This window comes from Aquila chrysaetos, chromosome 21 (genome assembly GCF_900496995.4).
Source record: "Aquila chrysaetos chrysaetos chromosome 21, bAquChr1.4, whole genome shotgun sequence".
NCBI lineage: Eukaryota > Metazoa > Chordata > Aves > Accipitriformes > Accipitridae > Aquila > Aquila chrysaetos.
The window spans coordinates 1,890,117-1,917,173 of NC_044024.1; the positions used below are offsets into that span (position 1 = coordinate 1,890,117).

Sequence of the window (27,057 nt, forward strand, 5' to 3'; positions counted from 1 at the left end):
AAGACAAAAAACATTTCCCACTCCCAAATCTGTGCATGAACCAAGTCAACCTATATACAGCTGCCAAATCCTCGTTCAGTTCTCTGTAACCAGTATGGAAATTACAGTGTTGGGGGGTGTGTGTCATTTCTTCTGGCGTTAACTCATTTCTTTCAGAAAGGGTCTGTAATAAAAGTTGAGATTACAAGGATTTCTCCTATATTACCATTACAAGGTAAAGAGGCTGGTAGCATCCACTGATTAAAAAAACCCAAACATTCTTTCTTGTTTGCAAAAACATGTCAAAATAACTGATACAATCACACAGCCACAAAATACAGCATAACAAAATAGCCAAGACTGCCAAAGCAACCAGCTCATTCTGCATACCAATTGTTTTCTGGGTCTGCTCCAGTAACAATTTTAAAGGGCCAAATATGACTGCACAGGTGCAAGGCCTAGACAAGACCTCCAAAGTTTAAATTTGTATCAACTTTGTCCTAACTATACTTAACTACCTTAGCATGTTACTTATTTCCTGAATAAAATAATCTTCTATCCTATTTGTCACATTTTGAATTACCTCTGCCAAGGAAACAAACTCATCTGATTGTATATAACTATTCCACTTAAAAATACCTGCACAGTAACACTGCCAGTCAGTACGTTAAAATTAAGGCAGAATTTTCTTCCACTACACCTCTCCCATTTTCAGAGGTTTAGAGGTTAGATGCAAGTCTTAAGAGCCGTAATAGGAATTCAGTATACACAGGCAGGTTGAAAATACTTTATTTTATATATGCGTATAGTCTCAATTTCTTTCATCTAAGAACCTCAAAGACGACAGAAATTAGCACTTAACATAAAGGGGAAAACCCTGTACCAAAAAGCAACTACATCTGCATTCAAATGTTCAACCAACTAACCAAAATAACCAGCTGTAGAAAAACGTGTTCTGAAACAAGTCCCAATACCACCTGCAATTTTAAATAAACGTTCAAAGTTTCTATCCTAGTCTCCTGCGTTGGCTGAATATAATTCTCTGAGGCTTTGTCTACGTTAGTGAGCAGCACAGTGTAGTTAGTACAAATTGTAGAGCAGAGCACCAACATCCACATGTTTTTTTAGAATCCTTAATCACTTACCTAATGACACAGGTAGTATTTACATTTACACCTACACCACACATACATTCTACTTGCGCAGTGCTGTAACTTCACTTTTTTCAGAGGAAGAACTTAATACTTGGAATATCAGGAAACAAATGTTTTTATACAGTTAATGACAATCTCCAAAAACAGCAAATACAATTTCAAGTCTTAGTAGGAATCTCCATATGGTCAGAGAAAATGGAAATACTAGCATAAATGAAACCACTTTAATAACTCTTGGTCAGATTCACCTGACTCAGAACACTAACATTTTACTGTACAGCTGGGCTCAGATGGCTGCAAGTGGCAGAACACTAACGACAAAGAGGAACATCCCACTGCATACTGACGGACTTTGCAAAAAACAAGGTTTTTTGCTTCTAGAGCACAGCTTCATTCCTTGAAAATACTGGTAACAGGGCAGCAAAAGACACTGCTGCTCTCAAAGGTGCCACCTCTTCTGGTAAACGAGCATGGGACTCAATCCCTCCCCAGGGTAATAGGTAAAACTTTTCAAGGGAAATAAAGCACCCCCACTGAACACCGTATCAATGGGTTCATCTCCCAAAAGTCACCATTTCATTCAAGGAAGTAGGTGGTATTTGGGTAAATAAAAAGAGAATTCCTGAAAAGTTACTACACACTCAACACAATTTCCTGAAAAACAAAACAAAGAAACAGAGATCTATCTTGAAAAGCCATTACCCACACTCTCCTACTGCTAGTCTAGGAGCGAGGAATCCAGCCCTGCCGTCCTCCAGCTCAGCCCCACGACTCTCACCACCGAAGGCAGCAGGGTAGGCAACGCAGCACGGCTGCTGGGAGGGACCAAGACAGCTGCTTCTAAAGAAAAGGTGGAAGGCAACCACTGCGTGGGCAGAAAGGAGATTTGAGGATTCTGAACCCACCTCCACCCACAACCAAAGTCCTACCACGTCTCACAGCTTTCCTCAAACACCATCATGAATGCCGGGCATTCTCTGAACCCCCGGTTTTACCCAAACCAAGTTAGCTTTGATAGGCAAATCCAGCCGGCAAATTGTACTTAACCCAAAAAGGAAGAACCCACCTAGAGGCAGAACTGCATCAAAAAGTTTCTTGGGTCCCTGAAGACTAGTTTATTCTATTGTATGCTTGGTAATAGAGGCTCAGACTGCTATTTTCCACAGTCTGTTCTTGCCAGCTAGACGTTAAGCTTATCATCACTACTAACTATCCAAGCAGTCAGGGAAAAAAAAAAAAGAAGAAAAAAAATGTTTGCACTAAGAATTCACAGGCTGCACTGACATTAAAGATGAGCTAATACACAACATTTTAAATTCTAGACTAAAAATAAGCAAGAAAAATCCCATCTGCAATTAAAGACTAGGCAAATTTTGTAGTTTTCAGAGTTGCAAAGGAACATACCAAGAATTAATGAATCATTATATATGAATCAATAGCAGCATTTGTAGAGATATCTTCTAGAGCTTTGTCACCATGCCCTGGAGATTTTTGAGTCAGTATGGAATTAAATAGATTAATTTTTAGAAAGGTTACATTTTGCAAGGGTACTTCTGGCCTGATTCATATCTTTACAGTGGCTTCTATTAGACATCAGCTAAAGGTCATTCTCAAACTTTGTTTGAGCTAAAGGATGAATTCAGGCCATATAGCATAATAGCCATTAAAAAAAAAAAAAGAATTGGGACTAACCATCTCAGAAACAAACCTTCTGAAACACTGTTTTAGCAAAGCCGAAAGAAGTAATACTGGATATTGCATTTCTAAGTTAACAGAAATCTACACCAGAAATAGCTTGAGCTACTGCTCTCACAGATTAGTTGTTCAAGACATGCATCTAAAAAGCTGAAATATTTTGGCATTTATTTCACAACATTAAAAAAATTAAAATATTATTTTAAACTAAGTAAAATCAGGTCATATTTTTAAAATGTACCCCAAGAAGTGTTCCCGAGCAATTCAACACTGTGCTAATGTAATACGGTTAATCATGTTAACCATATTAAAAAAAAGGCAATATTTTCCACTGACAGTCTCGCACTACAAAGGCTTCTAAGAAAAACAGAAAATCTTAATGACTAGCCTTCCAGAAAACAATTACAGTATACAGCGGCTGTGCCTGACCTCACTTCCTGACATAGTAAAAATGCCGAGACTCTGGAAGACTGAAACATTGGCCTTCCCTTTTCTCCAGCCCAAATTCTTCTCAACCAGTGCTGCAGTCATCCTGGACCCCATCCAGCTCCTGAGGATTCGCACTGAACTCAGTGTTCATTGATTCATGCCTACTCCCGTCTGAAGCCAGCGCCTCAGCCGAGAAAGCTGGGCTCTTATTTACATACAAAACAGCTATTATGCTCCCTACACAGAACTAGCAAAGCAAAGGTAGCTAACTGAAGTCTATATGATACTAGATCATCATACCTTAAGTCTGGAAAACATTATGGATTCTCATGAGACATTCTGAAATTAAAATCTAAAATAGTCTAAAATAGTTTCAATCCAAAGTGAAATAAATATGCAATTCTAGTACATGGGGTAGTTACTAAAACTACTAGAAACAATGCTTGCTGCATTACAAAGCCTCCTTTAGCCATTTGCCAACATGTAGCTTGGAATGAGGCACCACATTCAACTCAGTCACTTCCACTTCAATGACACAACAGAAACAACTTCAAAATCATAACAGTAATATCTCTAAGAAAAAGTTATTACCAAAATAATCTTCCTGTATAAACACATCACTTCTGTTTTATCAAGATCTTTGGAACAGTCACCAGTAAGCACCAACAACACATCAACAATTTTACAGACATGGTTTCTCTTTAGGCAGTAACAATGAATTTGCAACTATTTATGTGCAGGGCATGTAAAAACAAAGAAAAGTTTGTGTTACTCATTAAATGCATTTTATAGTACTACAAAAAAATAAGAAAAAATTCATATATTGAAAAAAATTGTTTTTCGTTGGAATTATGTCCTTTAATCATATTAACAGAATGAGATTAACTACTGTGCAAACATGTAGCAGTATTACGTATTTAGCACATTTTAAAAATCCTGTTATCTCATATTAAAATATTTTCTTAGTATATTAAAAAATCTCTCTCCAGAAAGATATCACAGAGAAACTAAACAGGGGTGAACACTGTAGACAGAAATGGATCAGCTTCATTCCACTGTCCAGAGTGGAAGCTGAACAGATTTCATGAACAGTAAAAGAAGTTTATAATCCCACACAGAAGCTATCACAAACACTGTATTTTCATTATATTAAGTGCTGGATTTAATATGAGAAAGTTCCTATTCCCAGGAGCTTATTACTTAGAGACTTTTTTTTTTAATACAGTATGCCTGAGTTAGAAAGAACAATGTGTCCAGGACCAAAAAGGAAGTCTGATGGAGACCTAGAAATTCAGCTCAGACTTCCTGATTTCTAGGTTCAGCACCTTATGCAACCTTCTAGCCTGATCATAAGTTTACATTTATTGCAGGAAGTAAACTACTACAATATGGCTATTTATTAAAAGCAGTATTGTAAAAAACCATAGAATTTTAATTATACCTTTTAATATTAATAGAATTACTAATTAGTATTATATATTTACTATACTTTCATATATTATATATATTTATTTTCTCTAAGGGGTGGGGTGGGAACAAAGTCTTATTACAAGCAGCATACTTAGTGTCTGTTACCTTTGGAAAAAAGTAACATCTAGAACTGGATCTGTGGACATACACATATATGAACCTCACGTACTCTGATAAAGAAAACGTTGAGACACTGCCATGCCTTAAACTCCAGATCTCTTGCAAACTGAGACTTCTGAGTATTTTAAACACACTCTAATCTGTCAGTTAAATTTTGCATCAGTGATCTCCAAAGGTTGTTAAAAAGAACAACAGTAGACCCAAACAGAAGTCGTCCCCAACCCCAGGCTAAGGAATAGCCTTGTCAAAAAGATCAAACCTTATTTAAGAATTCCAAAAAACCCTCAACCCTCCAGATTTGAAATTTATGCCCCACACCATTTTGAGGTAGGAAACATTTTGGAAAAAAGATACAAGCTACCCTCTCCCACCCAAGTTTTTCAAATAAACAGTATTAACAAGGTGTTTAAGATATCATCCCAATCCTAAAATAGATCTCCTCTGCCACAGGACCACACATGAGACATTCTAGGTGGATTGGTTTACTTTTAGCAAGATTAAGGGAATGAGAGACTTAACAGAATCAGACTTAACAGAAGCTCAGTTACAACTTTAGCTCTGAAGAGACCACCATCACTCCATAACAGTCATCTGTTCAAAACTAAATATATGTTTTGATTAAAATGTTGGAAATAATTTATAATGACACCCAAGTGAATTTTTCTGCACCATCTTGTATGAAGTTTGGCTTCTAGCCATAAGGGCGCCCCAACTTTGATACTGAAAACATTCTTCATGACTTACGCAACAAATGTGCTCAAACTTTTTTAATGCTTACAGCTGTAAAGCCCGATGTCATTTTGATCTAGGTACTGCTAAGGCCTTGCAATTTTGACCTAGATGAGGTCTGCAATCCAAGTAAAACAAAAAAAACCTCAACAAAATGCCCACCCCAACTCCACATAGTACAAGGTTTCCACAGTCTGTGCCAAGTGTTTTCTTCTAGAAACTCTTTTAAAACATTTTTCTCTTTTGACATCTAAAAAAGTGACAATTCCAGAACATTTCTCTGTGTTTTCCAAAAAGTTTAACTGTTACTTAAATGCTTATTCTAAAGTAGTGCTAATAGTTTTCATGGTAAAACATAGACCACAAGCCTTTTATTACAGACAGTCCTTCTGCCCTCTCAAAGACCATCTGGGGATCAAACACATCAGACCAGCTGCCAGAAGGACCTCTAGTAACTTCCTAAAAGCTGCAGAAAGTTGGCTGGCTCCTGTGCCCACCGACAAGAATGACCCATGGAGAGGGATGACAAGGTGTAAATGATCTGTAGGAGAGCAGGGGGGTAAAAAAACAAAAAACAAACAAAGGCAACTAGCAAATTACAGGACGCTTTTTTTTCTAAAGATGATTAAGTATTAATACTCATCTCTGAGGGTACTGTGAGACCTGACTGCCCATAAAGAAGCTCCCTGAAGGAGGAGTAAGATTGAGATGGAAAGCCCTCATATCACAGACACCACAAAACCCTAAAAACACAGAGAAACAGCAGATACAACATACTAAGACACATGGGAACTCTGATGTAAGTGATAATATCACCTTTCATCCTCCCTTACCAACCCAGATCAGGTTCCTGATGTGACTGTGCCAGGAAAGCAATAAAAAAATTACTCCCCTCCACCCTCAAATAGAAACTACACAAGCAACCACCCATAGCACATAAGAATTATTTTCCAGCCTGAAACTACACCCCTTAAGATTTCAGAGCTCTACTCCATGGGGACAAAAAAAGGCAAATGCACAGTCTGAAGGGCAGCGCTCACCCTACAGGGTTAGATGCATTTTCCCAGTGACTGCAGAACTTCTTGCTGTTCTTCACAAGAGAAACTCCACTGTTAAGAACTGTGAGCTGGCAAGCAAGTATTTGTCAATGCCCAGAGTACATTAGATTTGACTTGATTGGAGCTGTTATTTAATAATATGCTCATTGGTCACATTAGAGCCATGTCTGTCCTCTTGATTATTGATTTGAGGCCTGTAAAGTTTGCATTAACAGTTTCTATAATGCAAACATTACATTACTTTCACATAAATATTTTCCTTCATTGTTATAGTTATTTTATGTCTTTCCTCTTATTGCCAGAAAAGCAGAGCCGTATCCTAAGCACTTCTGTGCTGCTTCCTAAGTGACCAGCCCCATAAAATGAAACCCAGTAGTTCCTGAAAGGTCCTATTCCTACTTCTGGAAGTGTTCAACAGAACTGAACACCTCAAAGGACTGAGCCCTTAAAGTGTTTCATTCTTTTCTCAACTTTAAAAAAGTAATGGGATTAAGATATTTTCCAGCTGTATCGGTGGTGTTAAAAAAAATAATAATTGAATTAAATGCAAAACTGACTGCTTCTTTCCACTGGCTAGGAAGATGACACATTCTGGCATAAGCTAAGTTGCTCATTCTAATGTCCTAAAGCTACACAAAGCATGAAATTTTCAAGCTTAGATGAAAAAGCTTTTAGTAAATGCAATGTAACAACATATTTATTTAAATTATGATTTTCTAAGTGTGAAACTTTGCCCCCTCAATTTCAAAACATTGTTCTGGTTGTTCAGGCCTTGAAGGAAACCAGTTTATTTACACATTAACAACATACTACTGAAATTCTATATGAAAATGTCTATGCAAATCACTTCAAAGTTATGGAAGTAACATACACCATAGCCCATTGAAAAGTACTTCCAAAAAAACTTCTGACCAGAGTCACAAGAAGTAAAGCACACTGTTGAAATGAAAAAAATGATAAAAAATGAGAAAGGAAAACCCTACAAAGACCAAAAGCAGCAACAGTGTCCTCACAGGACTCATGATGCAGTTGTAATGTTAACAGTGGTAAAGAACAGCTGGAAAGCTAATAGGATATTTCTTGGCAAATAAAACACAGCTCTAGAAAGACAACCCTATACTCTTAAGAGCACAAGGCCTACTACATACCTGAAAATATATCTTGGTGATAATACAGTAAGGGCCACAGAGAAACCTTAACCAGTCAGCAAAAAGGTAGCTGGAGTTTACACCTTTAAGTAACTACAGATCTGAACAGATGAAGCAAAATGTTTAAAACCGTGCCAAGATTTACAAGATGGGAACTGCAAGTTTCTACAGGGAGCTGCACGTGCTCCAAGATCTGAAATTCAGGTTAAGTATCTGTATAACTAGGTACAATTCTTTCCTATGGGACAAATTTGGTCTTGAAGTGGAACATAAAATTGAATCCATTTTATGGTAATTTTTTCCCCTAAAAAGAAACAAGTTCTGCCCATTAATTTACCAACCTTCTTCAATTATAAGGGAAAACGTTCTGTTTCAAAGACTGGAAACAATCCAAAGAAATGTCTATTGTACATGCGGGCAAGTCCACCGCAACAGGAACACATACTCCATAGCACCTTGTTCATCCGAGTTTCCTCCCTATAGCAAGGAATACCTAGTTCACAGCAAGGAATAAATATCTAAGTATTTTTAAAAGCTTTTCTTATAATCTTCAAGCAAGAGCTGGCTGACGACAGGCCAGCAGAGTAGCAAATTTAAGTGCACCCTGAGCTTGGCTAGTCTACTTTGTCCTACGTGATACATTTCTAGACAGCAAACATGCCACACTCTGTGTTGCACATAGACATGGATGTCAGTTTGCTGAGCCAATGAAACCTCCTGGGATTATGCCAGGGAAGCACCAAAACTCAGACCTTTTTAGTGCCAGAGCTGGGTAATACCTGTCATAAATTAATCTAGAGAGCATTATGGGATGGCAGACCCACGCACAAAGTTGATACAGCTCGTGTGATACAATCAAGATGTGATCCAAAAGTTATCCTCCAAATGCTTGCATTCCAAATCTTGAACGACAACTTATTTACTTTAAACTTGACTTTAAGAGCAAGCAATCATCCAGACGATTAAAACCAACGTTAACAATGCTATTTCCAGGAAAGACTCCCTACCACAAGACTGGCCAGAGCAGTCAGTTGTTGTCTAATCCAACAAAACAGAAGTAAAATCAGGACTTGACAAGATTAATATAAGCAGGAGTTTCCTTTCAGGTTTCTGTAGGGACTAAGGAAAGCAAAGGCTGATTTTCCACTAGCTCTGATTCAATCTGCTTCTGTGAATGAGAAGTGTGCTTGATGTATCCTGTCAGTGTACTGACACAAACAATCTTTTTAATTTAAGAACCCTCTTACAAAACATGACTTCAAAAACAAGCATAAAAATACAGTGAAAGCAAAGGATTTCTTCAAATTGTAAGAGATTATGCAAGCTTCAAGCAAGGAAGAATTATTTTGATACACAAACTGAAGACTGTTTTCCTTGCGCAACATGAGAAGAGGTTCAGGCCGTAATGCTTTAGCTGCACAGCGGATCAAATTAGTCTAGTTAAAACAGGTTATACTTAAACCAAGGGCTAAAACACACCAATAAATTACTTAAATTACCACATCTGAGCAGTCTCATGGTAACAGACCATGTGCATTTTTTTAGTTCATGGAAAATGCAAGGTAAAATGCAAGTATGAGGTCATACACATGAGGTTTAAGCAAGCACACTTTGCTCAGCGTTTGTGACAGGCCGGTAACATGCATATAACCACTTATCACAGTTCAGCTGATGCATGGTAACAGATAAAATAATTTGCTTCTATAGCCAAGCTTTAAATATTTATTGGTAAATCAGTTAACCTGCTACAAATTCAGGGATGTAATCACACCTTCACATAAAAGCTTAAGTGGAAATTATCACAGTTTCAAAGAAGCTAAGGGTGACAGTTTATATATACGCTTTTACAAAGTTTCTATTTTAAGAAATCTAGGGATTAAAAAGCAAAATGACAGTTTACAATACACCAAAAAGTTGTTTATATATTATCTTCCAAAACTGAGTAATTCTTCTAAATAATTATCACCCCTGACATTTTGAAATGGACAAATATATATGCATTGGTAAGCAGATTAAACCTTCTGATGAAAACAGTCATGCTGCTCAATACTAACATGTACCGTCTTGCAAGTACTTAAAAGAGTACTAAAGCTACTTATATCCATGCAAACATTAAAGGCTGCCTTTATTCCTTCAAGTAACTGTAGTATGACGAACCCAACTGAAGTTATACATTAATGGTACAGATCACTTCACTGCTTTGGAACACTTTAATACTTCACATAGCAGAACTGAAAGCAACGGATCCCCATTAGAGATATCAATGTTGAAGCTATTTAATAAAGGGCATTAAACAGCAGATAAAAGTACTTCATCTAAATTTATAAACCTGTATTTAACATGGTTAAACGATTTTCCTCCCAAAATACCTATTCAACTCCAGGAGACTATAACATGGTTACCAATTTTTTATTTTTTTTTAGTATCTTGTAAGAAATCCATCTGCTGACTGATCTTACGCTTAGAGGACACTTTCAACTTTTCTCCCCAAAGACTTGTTTCTTACTTATGTAGTTTCACATCACATTCTATTCCACATCGATTAGCTACCATTCAGTTCTTTACTTGATTTCTTCTGTTGCATTAGACAATTGTGAACCAAACATGAAAGGGCTTGGGAAAACGGGGTAAACTGCTCTTCACAAAGTTGAAACTAGCGTATTACACTTGAGTTTTGGTGCATATTCATAACATGAAAACTAATTCTTCATTAAGAGGTGACCTAACCTCAGAAAAAATATACCGCCATCATAGAAAAACTAAAATCTGCTTTGATACCTTTCAATTCAATGAACAGCACATTAGCTGTGATGTAACGCAAAAATGCAGTTTCATCCTAACACAGCTGATGTGGGATTGCATTCCTCAACGCAGCAGTTGCATTAGGCTAAAGAACACACTGTTGTAAACTATATGCAGCCAATATCACACATACAGGGATCAAAAACTTCTCAAAGGACAGGGTTAATTAGTGACTATATAATAGTTGCGTAGTGTTGACAGATACCCATTTTGAGCCATATTAGCAACGGCGCTCTTCTAATCCACAGATAGGTCGTGAAACTTGAATTCAAATACATGAATTGGAAAGACCAGGCCTCCACCGATGCAACGGGTGGTTCTACACCTAAATGTTCTTTTTAGAAAAAGCTTGACAATGGTCTTCAGGAGATTCTCATGTCAACTCTTCAAAAAATGAGAACAGCTACTTTGTGTCTTTCCATCAAAAAGGTGATTTCTGATTCACACATACTTTATACTGCATCTTCTTATTCTCCCCCCACGTAAAACACACTGTTCCAGCCAACAGCTTCCAAAACTAATCTTTACTTTTGGCTACTTTTATTTTTAACAATGCAACTGCCGTGGTTTCATAAGGGTATTACAGTATTGTACATCAGAATACAATTCACAAGAATCTTCATTAAAAAAAAAAGTTGGAGAATTCTTGCTCTCACAAGTGCGATACTGTGGCAATTTTCTGACAGATTTCTTTCTGCTTTTCAAGCAGGTCAGCTCTATGACCTGATCAATTCCACGACTGAGGAGCTCAATTCCATGAGCTCTAACTAAAAACAATGTATCTGAGTAAGGCCACCTAGTTGGTCCCTTATCAGTATGCTACCACCCACTTGAGCTGTTTTCTACACAGGAAATGCATTTAGCTAAAACCAGAATTTACTTTCTTTATCCAAAGGCCAATTATGCAAGTCTCTCTAAAGACAAAACTTCCAGCTAAGGGGTGGCATGGGGTGGAGGGGGGGCGGGGGGGGGGGGAGAGAGAGAGAGAGAGGGAGAGAGAGAGAGAGAAATGTGAAAATAAAGATAAGGTTGCTACCTTATAAAATCAATAATGTTTATGTGGAAATACTGAACCTCTTCTTACCTCAAGAACTCTATCAGTTCTTCCTTCCTTAATTCATTTTTTCCATTTGATAATAAGTTACCCAAAAAATTCTTCCAAGGAAAAAAAAAAAGGACTCCTAAGTTTAGAATTCTGTCAAATGCTTTTATATTATTTCACCTTAAAGTATTACTTAGAGACTTAAAAGGAAAAAATGCTTTATAAAAATCTGTGAGAATAGTAAATTATGTCTAATTACCGTTTGACACTCTCCTGACTTGAATTTGTTCCTGCTGATAAATGTTACACGGTCAGCGCCTGCTGTATGAGCAATGTGCTGTACTGTCCCTCAGTCTTCTTCCTGCAGACAAGAAAAGAGTAATTTTCTTTTAAGTGACTTGGCAAGCATAAAGTCTTATAAAAAGGTGCAGAAAACAACCTACATTCAATAAGACAGCAAGAGACATCAGAGAACAGCCAGTGATTAACTCTACTAGAATCAGCAAATAAAACTCAAGGAAGACCCCACTGGGAAAGAACCAGACGACCTTACGCAGCCTTCTTGCATTTATTCAGTATGTACAGAATGCAAAACCTGACAACTGTGTAAACACTGCACATACATTTAATGCTGTACTAGCCAAAGACACTCCATTGCCTATCTATGATCTAATTAGTGAAAGGTAACTTGAATGCTATGAAGATGGTTCCCGTATGAAGCGCATTCTGTGGTAATTAAGTGTATTTACTTAGCTATCTACTCAATGCTCTATTCCTCTGTATCACAACAGTGATGAAAAAAAAAAATCCATTTCCAGAAAGTATGTGAATGTATCAAAATTTAAATTATCACGAACATATTAATCCTCTGGTAGGGGACATAAAAAAAGACATAAATTGTACAATCTGGAAAATGCAATCACAGTTTACTGTTACGGGGCAGCACAACCTTATTCTAGAAACTGTTCCACTAAAGGTGCTCCAGCATGAGAAGGTAACGAACAGCTTCAGTAGTCACTGGAGCTGTTCAAGATGATAAATTTAATGATGTAAAACCCACTATCTTTCCCAAGCTACTGAATCCAGTACCAAACTCCAGTTCCTAAACTGTTCGCACACTGAGGATTGTAAATTGCATTGTTCTGGCTCTCCAAACTCAGGAAGCCTTTACAAATATTAGTCAATTCCCAATATAGGTTTTCTAAAGAAAAGGCACAGGCATGTATGTTCTGCAGTTTTACTGGAACACTCCAAGAAATCACTGCCCCCGTAGCTCACTGAGGTAGTTTACAGACTCAGCTGGCTAGCTTTGCACTGAGCCAGCCAGCAGAAGCTCACAGCTTCCTCCAGCAAACACAGCAGATCCATTGTTATTTTCCCCAGAAAGGTGATACTGTCTTGAAGTCGCAGATGTTTCTGAAGTCACAGCCTAATAAATGTTCCTCCTGAACTACTTTTAATAAGACATGGGCAAAAAAATATAAAGCATCAGGCCCCAATGCTGGAAAAGTGAACCTTGAGCAAACGGAGGCATTTTCCACATCAATCAAGATATTTGGAACAATAGCAGATTTACATTAAGATTGAAACGGACCAGGGGCTCTGAGCCAGTGGTCTGTCTTTGCTGGTCAATACACAGAAAGGATTGTGTTAGCACCACTGAAAGAATAAATTATCGCTGCTTTTACAATAAGCTCTTCAAGAATGCAATAAAGAGTTCAGTGTGTGCTCCTCACTCAGGAATCCAAAACTTTTCAGTTAAGGTCTGGCTTGCAGCAAAGATAACAGCTGAAAACTAACCATCTTGACCTTGGTAAGCTTCATGACAACTTGCTAAAAACAGGTGAAAAAAAACGGAAAAGGTTACTTCTCTGATATTCACCGGCCTTGAAACCAGAGCAATGAGCAACCACAATTTTAAACACCGATAGTTCAGACCTGATTGTTTTGAGATATAGCAAAATTAGAAGTGAGAAACGTAATTTTTTTCCTGAAGTCTCTTGACTGTAGCAGTATTACTAATATTGAGGTTTTCTCATCTGCTTTCAGAGATACATTTAAAATTCTTCTCTGATTAAATGAAATGATGACAGGAAATTAAGAAGATATGTAGCTAGCGAGGCATTTTTACAATATTTCATACTGGCTTATGACTTTGATGCAGAATATTGTAAGAATGTCTTCCCAGTTGTCTATTTCCTTAAAAGTTACAAGCTTACTTCTACAGTTTCACAAGAAGTCTTCCAAGTTGGGGGAAATAGCAGGTCATCAAATAAAAGTGCCAGCTTCAGTCTTCCAAGCTTAAAACATGTATTTTAATTTGCTTGAAATTCACCTAAGGGGATTCCAAAACCTTTTTTAATAATTGCTGTACAAATGGGTCTACAAATACATACATAGTACCGCTCAAACATACTGCATTCCCAGTGGGGGTTTGCCAAGGCCAGGCACTCTCTCTTGTGAGCAGAATCCTGGAATTTTTACTGTTTGCACAGTACATATAAAATCTTGGTTTATAAGGACTCACCAAAACTTTCCTAAAAATAAACATAAAAGATGAAAGATTGTTGGCATGGGTGTGACAACCCACACAGTCAACATGATGCAAATGCTAGCCTCCCAAAAAACCCAAACAAAAGACCGTTAAAAGCGTTACAGAACATTTATGTTGCTTTGTTGCAAATTTGGTTTCAGTGCACCACCAAAGAAAGATGCAGTTTGTGATCAAGGGTTGTGGCAGGAAACACATTTGTGTAGACAAAGTTATCTTTATTCTCTCTAAAGGTGAATACATTAGGAGTTATTGTTTTAAACTATTCTAACATCCAATTCCTCAAAGCCATTGGCAAGTAAAACACTGCAGTAACATTAACTACCAAGTTTTATGCACAGAAATAAGCTACCCCAATGTAACAGGAATGAAAACACCCTGCAATATGTATCTGTGCAGACACAAACCCCAAGAAGTTGAAATTATTCCATTTCATTGTCAAAGTGCTGCTTAATTGCAGTTAAGGCCAAGTTTTTCAAAAACTTGCTGCAACAATACTGAGCCTACAACCAAGTGAACAACTTGTAATAGCTTGCTCCAGGAGACGTTTAAGACAGTCAATACAAGTCCTGTTTATTCACAGACTGCTGTATTAAGAATCACAAACTAAGAACCAGGATACCAACAAACACAAAGGAGATGGCTTTCAACTCAGCTTTATAGAATATTAGATTTATTTGATCCTAGCTAAGAACAAATTATTCCCAGACAACAGCAGCATTCCAAAACTTTCAGAGATTTGGAACACAGTAAGGTAAAAAGACCTAAAAGAGAGGACAGCGTAATAGCTGGCTGTTTTTCAACATGCATGATTACACACACAGAGCCTTGAGAAAGTCAACATCTTTCCTATTTTACCACCTTACCCTTTTTCACATACAAATTACATAAAACAAGGAAAGGAATGCAAGTGTGGGAAGCAACTCGGGTTTTGCTTCTTACTCACAAAGATACTGAGCAAAACACAAAGTACTTTCTTCTACACTGGATATTAACTCCAAGGTCAATTTATTGGCTTAAAATACAGAGAGGATGCTTCCCTGGTTAAAATGCTAATCTGAGTCTCAGGAAATCTAGATTCAATTCCCTGCCTCACCACATACTTCCTGTGTGACCTTGGGCCATAAATATTTCGGTGCCTCAGTCTTTCCATCTGTGGCTGAGATAGTATTTCCCTATTGAATCAAGTGTCATAAAGATAAATATATTAGAAGAACATTAGGAATCACAGACCATAGACATAAGCGTACCAGGCTACTGAAGAACTTATCTGCAGCAGTACTGTGTGTCAATATTCACAATTAGGCATCAGGTAAAGCAAGGAAGGACTGCCAATGTTGAAAACCTAGTTACCGCAGGACAGAAAAGCCATAAAATATTCGAAGAATGGACAGAAACTGAAACATCGGTTATAAAAATAAATTAGCTTTACAGAAAATTTCCACCATTCCAACAAGAAGTCTGAGTAGCAAGTTTTAAACAGGAACAAAACTCAGAAGCCAGCTGAGAGCGAGCTGCTAAAGGAAGCAAATACACCTGCCAGCAATGCATTATTATTACCCTGTTTTCCAAGATTACTGCGATGTGCTGTGCATGAAGCACCTCAAATATGAAGCAGCGGAGGGGCTGGCTGAGGCTGGGGGGCCACGAATCCCTGGAGACTCTCCCCCAGCCCTCCGCAGGAAAGCAACCGCACGTTGCTGGAGTCAACAGCCTTTTGTAAAAGGCAGTAAATAGGATTGCGCTGAAAAGCAGTCACAGTAGGGTCCCCACCTTTGCCGCTGCCCCAAGGCAGAGGGGGACAAAGCAGAAGGGGGGAGGGTAAAAAGATGGTCACCACCCAAACACTAGATGACAGGACTGACCTCCCCCTGCCCCGACCCCAGGAGGAGCTGGGGGAGGTGTCTGGTACTCGAGCCGCTGATCAGCCAAGGGGAACAACTACAAGGCTACGTGGCATTTGCAGGCAGCAGCTCCGGCTGCCGAGGAGGGAGAAAGGGGGGGGGGGGGGGGGGCGGCGAGGGGGAAGCTTGGGGGGGGGGGAAACGACTTCAGATCTCAACCCCCCTCTCCCCAAAGAAACAGAAGGAAAAGGCGGGGGGAGAGGGAGAATTTGTGCGTTGGGGTGAGGAGCGGGAACGGGCGGAGGGAAGAGCGAGCCCGGGGAGCTCGCTGGCACGAACCCCATCCGGGGAGGCACAGCGGGGCTCGCTGAAAGGCAGCCGCCATACCCCCGCCCTGCGAACGGGACCGCCGCGACCCCGGCCCCAGACCCCTCTGCCTTCCCAGCCCACCCCACCCGAGCGGGACCTGCCGCCGCCGCAGCGGGGCTGTCCCGTTAGAATCGGGCTCCCCCCCCCCCCTGCACCCCAACCCCGGGCAGACCCCCCACACCCGCTGGGGCAGCCCACCCGTACAGCCCTCCTCCCGCCCCGGCTCCCCCCCAGCCTGCCCCGTACCCCAGGCACCCCGTCCTCCCCCCATACACCGGGCTGCCCCCACCTGCTCCCCGTACGCCACGTCCACCCCCCCCAAACCTGCCTCATACCCCGGGCTCCCCCTCCCCAACACCCTCCCCACACACCGGGGTCCCGCTTACTCCCCTCAGTGGCCCCACAGCCCGGCTCCCCCCCCCCCCCCCCCCCCAAATGGCGGGCACCCCTCCTCCTCCTCCACCCCACTCCCCGGCCGCCGTCCCGCACCCCGCCGCCTCCCGCCACAGACGGGCCGGCACCCCGCCGCCTTCCCACCCCCCCTTCCCGCCTCGCCGGGCTCCGCTCCGCTCCCCACCGCCGCCGCCAGCTCCTGGCACTGCCCACCCCGCCTTGGGTGGGGAACGCCGCGCTCTCCCCCGGCCCGGCCCGGCCCGGCCCCGCCACCCTCTCCCCCACCCAGCCCCACGGGGGAAGCAGAAGGAGCCCACGGGAGCGGCCCCCCGGTCCCGAAGCCGCGTTCGCGGCGATCCCGACGGCAGCACTGACCGTGCGCGGCGCCGCAGCCCCCGCCTCAACCCCGGCGCTGCCGACCGCCAACCGACCGTTCCGCCATGATGGAATGCGGGCACTGCGCCTGCGCCGCCGCCGCCGGCCGGGGGCGGGCGGGCGCGCCAACCGCAGGACGGGGCCGATCTTCGTCTTTAGCCACCCGCTCCCGCGAAAAGAGGCGGGGGGGGGAGGCGGAGGCCGCAGGTGGCTGGCAGGCCGCGGCCGGGGCGAGGGCTCGGGCCTGCTGGTGTCCGACGGGGGAAGCAGGGCCGGGGAGCGAGGGAGGGGACGCAGCTCTTCATGGCAGAGGTGGCACCGAGCGGAGACAAAGGTGCGACGGAGCGGGCGGCCGGCCGGCTGGCTGGCTGGCTGGCTGGGCCACACACCCGTCCCGCCGTGAAGGAGGCCCGGGCCTCGTCCCCTGAGGTGCCCCCGGGGTCCCGCAGCCCCTGCCGGGCCCTGTCCCTCAGCGGCCGGGGTCGGTGGCACCTGATGGCGGATGCCCTGCCTGGCACCCGGTGGCACGGCCGGTGCCGTTGCACGTACCCCGGTCCTCACACACGAACCGGCGCCCGGCAGGCCTGCGGCCTCCGCCCGCCCCGTCGTGCCAAAACCGGGAGAAATGCAGTGTTTCACACATTTTATACATCTCCCCTCCAGCTTAGGGGGACAGATGGGTCACAGCACACGCAGAGACAAAAGGCCTGAACCCTAATACTGTGTAATAATATAAAAAGCATTAACGCTGACGGGTGTAAGAAGTGTGAGGGGCGTTGTGCCAGCTGTCCAAGCGGGCAAAGCGAAGAGGAAGGCACGATGTCGTTACCGGCTTGTCAAAACGAGGAGGCGGCTATCCCGACGTCCGATCTCCGCGTCCCTCGTCGGAGCATCTCGAGCCCTCGGGGGCTCAAAAAAGGACCAAGGGCAGGGGCTGAAAAAACACACACCGGACTGAAGAGCCCCTCTGGCACATCCATTTTCTCTGGCAATTAATGCCGCAATAAATTCTGCACTCTCCAGCTTATTTCCACTGGACAGTTTTCCCCGATACATTTCCATGAACGTGTTTTAAGCAAGTTTGAGGCACCTTTTTTTTTTTTAAAGCGGTGATTTAAGTGATATTTTGCACACAGCGTGGAAGTCAGCTTCTCTGTGGATGCAAAATAAATGCGACAGCTGTGCTGTTATACAAGCTCCACGTAAATTGTGGATCACAGCAGTTCAGAAGAAAAAGGTCAAACTCAGCGTTTATATGCAAGCTATATAATATACACATAAAGAAATTAACCTTTTAAAATTAATGGCCATGTGTTTACCCTGGATTGATCTTAGATGTATTTTAAATTAATATAGGAAATTTTATAATGAATAGAAGAAATTGTTCCTTTATGTCAGAGAATTTCTCTCTGGAGACTAGTGAAGTGGTTGATTTGCTATGCCGAACAACCTATGCTAAACAGGACTAAAATAAATTCCCATCCATCTTTTTAAATAAGCAAGCAGTGTTAAGGAAGGCCAGAGGTGGTGGTGTCTGCTGAATTTCTAGGCGACTAATAACTTACCTTGTTAGATAAATGCCACAAAAACACTCGGTGTAACTTTACAATTAATTTTACTCATATCGGCCCATAAAATGATGAATATATTCTCTGCAAATTGATAGCAAACAGTGAAAGAACAGACAAAATCATCCTCAGATTGCATCTATGTGTGTTTGGCACTTGCTGAAGCATCGTCCCTTTCTTCTCTTTTGTTGCATTTGGTCATCTAGCTATTACAAGACTTCACTAATGTTTTTGAATTTTACGTTTGTTTTGGGGAGAAGACAAGCAAATGCTGTCATTATGCTTCAGCATCACTGAAAATGTACATTTGGTGCAGAGTAACAGTGCTGATGCATTAAAAAATGGCTTTTACAAGGAGCCCATTACCTTTTCATTCTCTGATCTCTGTTGTCACCCCTATTTATTTAAGCTTCTGAACACATACAAGAGCTTCTTTGAACAGCTCATTGTAATATCCTTTGTGATCTGAAAAGCAAAATTTGGTAGCTGAATCGATGGCCAATTCCAGGTGGAGAAGGCAGGAGAAACCTTTTCCTCTTAACATGATAATTGGCAAAATCTCTGTCATGGTCTCTGCACTGAAATTTCCTCTTCTTTCTACCACTTCCACAAGTTTTACTGCACACATGTGACTACTGGCCTGCTTCTGGTACAGAAAAGCAGCAGCTCTACTTTTGTCCTGTGGTATAGTGTGAGTTAGCACATCACGTTTTATTATGGTTGATACGAAATTAATAATTCTTCATGCCTATAAAACAGATTGAAATCTTGAGAAAAGGAGTCAGAGGAAAAATAAGCTGCTCTTCTGTTTTGAGTCATGTCGTACTTTTGTCACTAATACCTAGCTCTTCATTTCACTGACAATTCTGAAATGAAATTCTTTAATTCCAGCTCAGATTTAAGGCTTGTGAACACTTCAGAAAAGGTAGAAGACAAGACCAGCACGGGATTCCGTGAATGCAGACCTGCTTTCTGCATTATTGTGCTCTAGGAACAAAAGGTTGCTTAATCATTTCACCTTTGAGAGAATTCCTGGAATCTTCAGCACTCCATCTGAGGAATCTTATAACTCCACAGGCTCTAACTAATCTGCAGCGAAGCGTATCTAGTGCCCTGGGGATTTAATTTCTGAAGTGAAATATTTGTACTTAATTTTTGGGAGATCCTCTGAAAGAGACCCATCAGGATGCGATTTAGAAATTCGAAGTACATTGCATTAAATGAATGTTGCTGCTGAAGGCAGCAATTCAAGGACTATTTTGACTTCGCAGGCTCTGTATTTATTCATTGCCAGCTAAACCTTAAAAGTTATGACTAGTGGTGTTGTGTGATATATGAAGGTCTGATTCCCCATCATGAGCATACTGTGTCTGATACCCAGAATAAAGAAGGTCTTCGGGGGTGAATGCTGAGCATTCTTTGCACTGAAGCCTATTGGACCTCCCAGCTTTGATTATTACAAGAATTCCTTTGTAGGTAATAATGCAGTATTTTAGGACTCAGAAAAATCCTTTTCCTTTCCCTCCAGCCTTTCATTAAATCATTTTTTTCCCCTTAAATTTCCATTCTATATATACTTTATATCCTACCAATGTATTCACTGGTAATTCTAGCAAACATGATGTCTGATGGAAAAGCTTACAGAGCCATAGCTAGTTGCTAGTGAGACTTAGGATGAAAGATCTAAAAACTGCCCACATTCCACAAGCTCCAGGGCTCCTTTAAAACTGAAATTGCTTCAAGTACGAGAACTATTCCCACACCATGGAAAATAAATGACTGAATGTTTGCTGCCTACATTCTACATTCAGATTGCTATGGGATGAGAGTAAGGGAAAATTTTTTTTCAGCTGAAACTGGAAACTATAGGGCCAGTCGGTGAGGCTGAAGGCACATAGGTGGGCCGTTCCAGATGGCAAAGCTGCACAGAAGAAATATTTGGCTTGAGTGGCATAGTGACCAAACTGCCTGGAAAGAAGATCCTGATTAGATGGGTGAGAAATTACAGAATGGCATGGAACAAGTCTGAGGGGAGCTTTATCTATATTTTGAAATTCCTGGAGAGCCATAAGGACTATGCAAGGGCAGTGGCGATGCCAGGTTCCACATACAAAGGCAGTCAATGCTCATCTCGAGTCGCTGGATTAGAAAAAGTTGGATTTTGAGGAAATGATTGCCTAGACTGTCCCTTCAGTCTAGAGAGGAAGAGGGTGAAGAGGCACACATCGATGGTATCGGGTCGGGGGTAGATCTGGGCCTGGGAAGAAGGAATTAAAACTAGCAGAATGTAAGATCAGAGAATATTTGGAGAAAGGAAAAGGAAAGAGAAAAGAAACAGCCAAAATAGGAAGTGGAAATGAGTCAGGAGGGAGGGAAGAGAGTACAAATGGGAAGAAATCTGGACTTATAAAGGAAGGGCAGTCTCTGGAATGGAAAAGGAGAGTTAAGGAAAGTCCGTCTTAACGAAACAATGGCAAGAAGCATGCCAAAAACATGCTCATTCTTCCATTAGAAAATTTTTAATTGTAATTTCTATTTTTTTCTTTGATAATTCCACAGCTCTAAGTGAGTTAATAAACAAAAAAGGGGGGGGGGGAAATATTAAAGAAATGGAAAAGAAAAGCTTTTGACAAGAAAGGGGAGAAGAGAGAGGTAAGAGGAATATTACAATTACAACATATTCCAATCCGAACATGGGCGGGGAGGTTGTTGAAAGGCTTGGATAACAAAAAACTGCTGCTTACAGTTGGGCACAGTAAATACCTGGATGCACAAAAACCCCTCCAAACCAACAACCCACTTATCATGATGATTAGCAGCTGCTCTGGATTTCTAGTTCTAGCCCATAATAAAAACATTTTTTTCCCCGTACTTGCATGGCAATAATAATGATGATCATAGTTAACTAGTGTCTAGCAAAGCTGCCCATCTTTTGAATTTGTTAGGACCTGCGAATGAGGTCTTGGAACACATTCACTTCATTTTCTCTTATTATATACAAAATACTGTTGTGTACACTTTAGGAGGAACCAAGGCAAGGCAACCTGGTAAACAAACTTTTATCAAACAACACTTTGTTGGAAGTGTATGTGCTTAGATCCTCAAAAGTAAACAGTGTATATTGGAGCAGATTTTTCCGCCAGTGTGTATTGGCATTGCTCCATCCACCCCAGTGGAATTAGGAGTGTTTTCTCCAGCTGAGGATCTGGTCCATCGAGAGTAAACCAGCACTCTGTGCTGTATATTTTGAAAGAAGCACAATGGGAAAAGCCTGTAGGGCACAGGGAGCAGGAGTTTCCCTTGCAGGTAGATGAAACATGCCTGCTATTCTGCATGCACAGGTGCACTCATCCCTATTCCAGAGAATTTGCTGTTTGTTTGCCACTGAACCCCATAAGCAAGTTATCACCAGCAGGAATGATTTAACATTAATCAACACTATCTAAGCAAATAGGTGATACCATCAGAGGCACTGAATTATACCAGCACACTGCTCCACGCTCTGTGTAGTTTTGTCCACTATGTCATTAAAAAAAAAGCCATTTTAAGTGAAGAAATTAAACCAAGTTTGGAGATTTTTCTTTTCAGTCCAGTAACATGTACAGTACTTTCTGCCCTCTCAGTGGGCACACTGGTTTATGTTCCTCGTACAGCTGGAACCAGTGGTATTCTTATAGAAAACAAGAGACACATCTTATGAAGAAAGAAGACAGATTCTTGGCATCAGTATGGACAGGCCAGAATGGACTGGCAGAGAAGTTTGGCAGGTGATGGAGATGCAGATGGACATCACATTTTGCTGTCTGCACTTCCTTCTGCAAGTAGGACCCAGAACCCCACTGCTCCAGACAGAAACTCCTTGCAATTCTCACATAAAATCCCACATGAACTCACCGAATGTCATCACTGGATCCACAATGCTCTTGGTACAAAGTAATGATAAAGGTGCACAACAAAAGCCCTCTGCAACCCACGATAAACATACCTTGCGTTTATGGCTGTTTTAAATGGCAAGGGATGAAGTTCAGTGCCTGGGTAATTTGCACTTTGCACAGAACATCTGTTTTACGATTCTTTCTCTCACTTATTATACGGCACAGTCTGTGTGCAAACACAGCGTATCCTAACGTAGAGCTGCACCCGCGTCTTCCTTCGCCCCGGCCTTCAGGTTTGACCGAGTTCACTGGAAACACAACAGGCTCCATTAGGAAAAGTGAATTAAACCCTGGGTTGTTGCTGCAGCCCCGCCGCTGACCTCCCTGCGTGCAAGGAGAAGCTAAGCTTGCCCTTGTCACCCACGCTGGGAGCAGGGACAGCCGGAGCTCCCACCTTGCTCACTGCCAGAGGATGCCTCTAAATAAGAGCAGAGGATGCCAGGGAGCACTGGAAGGCAGCACGACTCCTCTGGAGCTCGACACAGGCTGCCGATCAGCCGCGGCAAACTAATTGCACTCTGTCTGCTTTTGAAATGAGGGCGGAAAAGTGGCTGGAACGGCCTCTTCAGAGCTGGGAGGATGCCTGGAGGCTGAAGGTGCCTCTCGGTTTGTGAGAGCTGGGAGCGTTCGGCTGCCTGGCCATCTTCATCCGAATGACTGCCTGCTTACATTTAGCAGCAGCTCTGACTCCTTGCTGAACTCGGTCCCTGTAATTAACGCATTAACTTCTGCTCTTTGCTGAGCCACGAGAGTCTGGGGGCAAGTGCTGTTTGTCCAAGGACTCGTAGCGACCGGCCCCGGCGGCTCTGCAGAGCCTTGGAGAAGCGCGTGCCAAGCACAGGAGCTGCTTGGCCTTCTGGCCAAGGGGAACATGGCACCTTCCAGCTCTCCTTTACCATCTAGCTGGCTGCCACGGCCCCGAGCACCAACGCTTTCCTCGCCCGAAAGCCTGGAGCGGAGCGGTCATTGCTTGCTTCTCTTGGCCCCAGCCTGGAGCTGCTGCTCTTGTGCAGCACTGCCCCGGGAGGAGATGGCTGTGGGACGCTGCCCGGTCTCTCCCACACGCCTTTACCACCTTCTGCATGGTCTTTCTGCTCAGTTCCTCCTCAAATTATTCAGCGAGGGCCCAGATAGGAATCAAATATCCCGATTCAGTCTAATTCCAAACACTGGCTGTGTTTACCCATAAATTTATAACTCTTCCCCCAAGCGAAGAAGCAAACAAACAAACAAAAAAAAACCCCAAACCCCCAAACAGGCTGAAGAACTCTGTGGTGCAACAAAGCACTGAGAACAGGCAGGCCCAAGCAAATGCTGGGGGAAGCGCGCGCAATGTGGCACCGTACCTTTTGCTCCAGAGCAAAACATACAGCTGAAGGAAAAGGCTATCTCCTTGCAAACCGCTTCTCCTTGCAGGAGAGAGCCCGTCCCGGCCTCGCTCCCTGGTGTCGGAGCATCTGCAGAGCACACGGGAGATGCATCGGACATTTCGGTGGTGGGAAGGCTCAGGGTCTGAGGAGCTGGAGCGGAGTCATCGCTCCCAGGGTAAATACCCAGGCAGTTCTTCAGCTGACCTGGTAGCAATGCCAGTGGAGCTAAGTCAGGTCTGCTTGCCTGGCCTGATGTGAATGTAGTCGTAGTTCTTAGTAATCCGAGTAGCTGGATCCTCAGAAATGCTCAAAACAACCATAGTTTAAACATGTTAGAGCTGGAGGATGCTTGTCCTTGCTCTAGCAAGAAAAGGAGAAAGCCAAAACGAGTTCACCACTAGCTCTTATAAACTAGACTGAAAATGTTTAAAAAAACCATAATTGACAAGCTTTACTGTTGCTTTGCATAAAGATAAAATTTGCAAGATGCTGAAGCACCCGGGCCATGTGTTTTTATCCCAAAGATAGGGAATTTGGAAGGAGCGGGTTTGCTCCCTGGGCTAGGCAGGGCAGGGGCTTGTTTCCTGCTACCTGAAACTCAGCTGCAAAGGGTCTTTGGAGAGTGAGAACGAAGCATCAGAGCCGATTTCTGAAGAACAGAGAGGAGGGGAAGGACAAAAAGGAAAGAAAGCAAGCAGAATAAATCTGAATTGTAACAAAATTATAGTCCGTATTGAAATTTCCACATTTGGAATTGATTTTTTTCCATCAGACAAAAGGCTGAAACTTTAGTTGTTGAAATACTGATCTCTTTTTAACTTGTTCTAAATGTCATATCTGAACGAGCTGCAGGTGAACCATCAGCAATAAAGGACTGATGCAATCTGAAAATATTTTTGTGTCAAGCGTAATGTGATGCTCTTCCCTTTGTTTGCATTGTTTTCTCTCCTGCTCTGCCTGTGGTGCAGGTTTCCTACCTTCCATCAGGTGACACAGGTTCACTCATTTTTCTGGCTGCTGCCCATTTTCTACCCCCCCCCCCCCCCCTTCACATTTAGGGAGTGAAAAACCATCTCCCTTGTGGCATCCCGTTAGCACCGAAGTTTCAACTTAGCTATGTATGCAAAGAGTTTTATTTGCATCCCTAAGCTGTGTATGCTGGAAGCGAACAGAGCTGCAGCACCTTTGCGAAAAGCTGCTCGCCTGTGATCAGCGGTCTCCCTGCTCTGTTTTAACATGGGTTTTCAATTGTTTCACTCTATTTCTCCATTGTCTTTCTTCAGAGCACTATTTCTTTCCTATCTGGCATTTTCTTCACTGTCCCCAAACAACCTCTTTTACTTGCTCTCTCCTACAATAACCCCATTCCTCATTATTGTTTCCATTCTCTTTTTGGTTTTTTTTTCACTTGATGGAGGCCCGGGGGCCCCTGCTCTGCGTTGGGGGTTCCTCTTGCAGCCGCAGCACTCGGCAGACACGTCGGAGCTGGAGCACTGTCTCCTTTGCGTCGGATCGGTGTCTGCACCACTGCAGAAGAGGCTCGCCATACTCTCCGACGAGCATTTTATATCTGCTTTGCAGAAGCATACGTAATCTATCAAAGTGCAGAGCAGCGATGAATCAGGTCTTTGATGCAAATAAGAAGCAGCCACATGGCGTGAAGCATTTGGGAGCACTTCAGGCTAAAAAGAAAAAAAAAAACCAGAAGAAGAAAAAGATGCAGCTGTGAAGAATACAAATATTGGCTCCTCGAGGAAACCTCCATATTGTATCCATTATTGCAATCTACTTATTTGTTCAGGGCTAATGCTCTCCATTTTGAGATTGTCATGGAGATCTAGTTTCCCATCCTCAGAGAGCAGACGAGAAGGTCTAAGCAGCAATATTCTGCATGAGGTAGCTGCCTAAGGAGTCTTTCTCCACTGTCTGGCTGACAGAGCAGATTGCTGTGTGAGAGAACCTGCTATTAAAATGAATAAGGACCCTTTTGTGCATGAGAAAGCAGAAAAAAAAAATTGGCCTCTTCCCACCTTCCCCATCTTCTCTTGGTATGAAAAAAAAATCTGCACTGTCTTCCCTGCTGCAGCTATTGTGAGTGCCTTGCAATGGAGACTGCTGGAAGAGGGCAGGTTTTACACAGCATTCCCAAAAGCTCCTCTGCAGGAATGTGGAGCGCTTGCTTTGCCGAGTTTCCTGCAAACGCCGTGCTCAGGAGAAGGAGCTGGCGGCTCCGGAGGCTGCGAGTGAGGCCCCGAGCAGCTGCCAGCTGAGGTCATCCATGGGGATCGACGTGGGGCTTGCCTCTTGACGCTCCAGCAGTGAATTTTCCGATCATCTGCAAGAAAAGCAGAAGAAAGAGATGTATAAGTGGTGTACATAGCGGTTACGTTGCTGCGAGCATGCCCTGAAGCTGCCTTCGTGCCTGAAGCCTGGCTGAACGATGCTTCTGGTTGCCACCACGGTCTCAATGGCGGTGAGCTCAGGACGAACATTTCAGCTGGAGAAAGCTGGCTGAGAGTGGCCTGATGCTCCAGCATCGGTCACTGCCTCACTTCTTCATTTACACGCTGGGAATAACAGTCGCTCCCTGCTTAACAGGGAAGTTAGGAGCCTGAGTTCGTTAGAGGTTACGCTGTTGCTGTGATAATGCGGGTGAGATAAGTACGGCAGCGATGGAGGACAGCTTTCTGTTAGAGCTGTAAGAGCGGGGTGATAAGCTGCTGTCTGCCAGGAACTGATTTGAGACCCCTGAGCCAAATGCTCCTGTGCTATAGAGAGGGGCAAGTCAGCCAAACCCCGCAAATGAGCATCACCCTGGCCACCGCGCAGCTGCAGAGGTCCCACATCATGGTTGGTGCAAATAGCAGTCTCCGTTAAACCCAGCAAATTGGAAAGTTTAGCTTTGCATCCCGCTTACAACTCATTCCGTATGATGCTGGGTAAAGCAGCGTCGCACACTGTGAAATGCGTGAGGGAGGAAACCCCAGAGCAGATTCCCTGTAGCACAGCCTGAACTACCATAGCGT

General features: G+C 42.7%; 1 protein-coding gene across 5 annotated transcripts in view; it reads right to left on the reverse strand.

The window, feature by feature from the left end:
- The window catches only part of LOC115333635 (fibronectin type-III domain-containing protein 3a-like), a 50,483-nt gene extending 33,230 nt beyond the window's left edge, over positions 1-17,253 (reverse strand). For 2 of the 5 annotated variants that reach the window (XM_041119013.1, XM_041119014.1), the window contains exons 1-2: positions 15,428-15,446; positions 11,886-11,987 (exon numbers count right to left, since the gene is read on the reverse strand). The gene's annotated coding sequence lies outside the window, so the exon portion shown is untranslated. Of the gene's footprint in view, positions 1-11,885; positions 11,988-15,427; positions 15,448-17,158 lie in introns of those variants that run through there. The other 3 variants (XM_029996868.1, XM_029996869.1, XM_041119012.1) reach the window with 3 other exon arrangements.
- Positions 17,254-27,057: the final 9,804 nt, after the last annotated feature.